We start from the raw sequence: 2,293 nt of genomic DNA, 5'->3' as shown, positions 1-2,293 counted from the left end.
TGCATGGCCATGCGTGCGGTTTCAAAAGCAGAGAAAAAAGAACTTGAGAGTAAGATGACAAATCAGGACATTTATTCGTAGATTTGAGTCATGCTCAACAAACGTTATTTACGGCCCACTGTCGGGTAGTACATTGCAGGGAGAAGCCATTAGTTCGCGTTTCGCGAGTGTCATAGAATGGCACATTGGCTTTATCGACTTGGTTCTACGGAAACGGCTGATGGTGCATATACTGCCATAGACACTCCATTTGCCGCAGAGTTACTTATTGTTATTTTTAATTCATATCATATTTCATTGAAGAAACATAGTCTTCAAGCTCTCTTCTGTTGTTGGCCTCCAATATAGTCGCTTGGAATCCTGCCGTTTATTGAAGGAGGACAGAATGGGAACATTGCCTCGCCTTGAAGCTTCTCCCATTAAGCCTTTTTAACTTGTCAAAGAAAAGTGACAACCGAAGACAAATCTTCCGCATAAAAAAGACTAAGCTGATCAAGGACTGTAGTTAGCGAAGTAAATGTGATACGTCGGTGGTGACTGATGATCATTTGGTTAGAATTCAAGAGCTTAACTGGCGAAGATCCTTGAAAATTTGACTGAGTCCTTTCCATTCCTGACTTTCAGAACAAGAATTGTCTTAACACTGCGTAAACAATCGGGCAAGAAAATGAACTTTTGACTGAAATGTGCGGAGACTTGATGATATGCATTTGGCCTACATGCTGCAGTCAATAACGGGAAGAGAAGGAAAAGGCTTCGAAAGGAGAACCGCGGTAAAATTATAACGTAAATTGAACGACAATTCTGACGAATAGTGAAAACTGTAGAGTGAATGCCTGCGGTAGCGTGAAGAGCGCAATAGAAAGTAAAATAATCAGTGTTTTGTAAAGTTGAATAAAGAGCCAACAAAGCTCCTCAACCGCGACACATTCGCAGGACTTCAGTGATAATAACGTCATTTGGGAAGCTGCGAAAGGCGGTATGGCCCCTCCAAATCTGCTGTCATTGCGCGTGAGTTGATGGATCAAGAAAAGCATGGATTCTGAACAATGCGGCCAGCTCGTCCCTCACTTTTTAAATCTATATTTCCACTTGCAACCCTATTATTATTATTATTATTATTATTATTATTATTTTATTATTATTATTATTATTATTATTATTATTATTATTATTATTATTATTATTATTATTATTATTATTATTATTCATTTGCAATAACACCATTCACCAATCCGATTGTTTCTATTGTTCACACTGCGCAAGACATCTTGCCCCCTTTCGTTTTGTTCGGGCCTTCTGGTCTTCAGGGGACAATTTATATTCTTTGTTCTTTTTTTTTTTGTCAGCAGGCAGTTGGCTTTGTTTCCTTCCCTCAGCAACCGTACTTTTCGCCTGGACGGCTTCCCCGAATGGGCCCCTGGCCTTGTCGTTCCATTTGTCTTTCCGTTGTGTCTCCGAGTGGCCCTACGCCCTCGCTAGACCGCGATGGCCAATACTTCAAAAGTATCTGAGGGGCGACCTATTTCTGGCACTCTGCTCATGCAAGTCATCCGCGTTCTTTTTTTTAAGTTTTCCAGTTTGATGCCCACCGGCAAGCATACCTCGTTCACATCATCACTCACTTGCCAAAAACAACCGGGAAGAATATCTACTGGATACAGATGTGCGGCCCTGAACGTAGGACTCGGTGGCGCAACGGTAGCGCGTCTGACTCCAGATCAGAAGGTTGCGTGTTCGAATCACGTCCGGGTCATTTTTCTTTCATATTTTTATTTTATGAATTCTTTTTTACTGAATCGAACTTGTCAGTGATTTCCACGTTTTAAGGGTCTTCATGGCCATGCCGTTATGACACGATGAAATCCTGTTCCGCCCTTCCAACCATATAGCTCGAACTCTTTTATCTATTGAGCTTGCAGGTTATATATATATATATATGCCACTCTTTTCTTGGCGAAATTCGTTTTGAATTTCTTTCGCGTATCATTCTTTACATCGTAATTGACTTTCTTGTGCGCCAGTGATAGCATTACAAACGTTGGAGTTCTCTGTATAATATGTCCTTTTTTTTCTATTCCGCTTGAAGTTGGAGTCTCTAAAGTGCCTAATCTTGATCAGTATCGTGCATGTATTGTTGCAATGGGCTGTCCGGGACTGTTTTGTACCATCCGGTGCACCTTAACATCTGCATAAAAGCAGCGTACGCAAGCACATTTTGGCATTTTTCTCCGATTGAAAAGGTGTCGGTGGAGGGCGCTTGTACCAGTACGACATAATAGAAGGAAGATGC

At 41.3% G+C, this 2,293-nt stretch overlaps 1 non-coding gene across 1 annotated transcript; it reads left to right on the top strand.

Moving 5' to 3' along the window:
• Window positions 1-1,684: 1,684 nt before the first annotated feature.
• Window positions 1,685-1,756, top strand: TRNAW-CCA (transfer RNA tryptophan (anticodon CCA)). The gene has a single exon. It is a non-coding gene; the product is annotated as a tRNA-Trp (tRNA).
• The last annotated feature ends 537 nt before the right edge of the window (window positions 1,757-2,293 follow it).

The sequence above is a fragment of the Dermacentor andersoni genome, chromosome 6 (genome assembly GCF_023375885.2).
Source record: "Dermacentor andersoni chromosome 6, qqDerAnde1_hic_scaffold, whole genome shotgun sequence".
Classification (NCBI taxonomy): domain Eukaryota; kingdom Metazoa; phylum Arthropoda; class Arachnida; order Ixodida; family Ixodidae; genus Dermacentor; species Dermacentor andersoni.
Note: the sequence above shows the minus strand (reverse complement) of the source record. Positions and strands in the feature narration are given on the sequence as shown.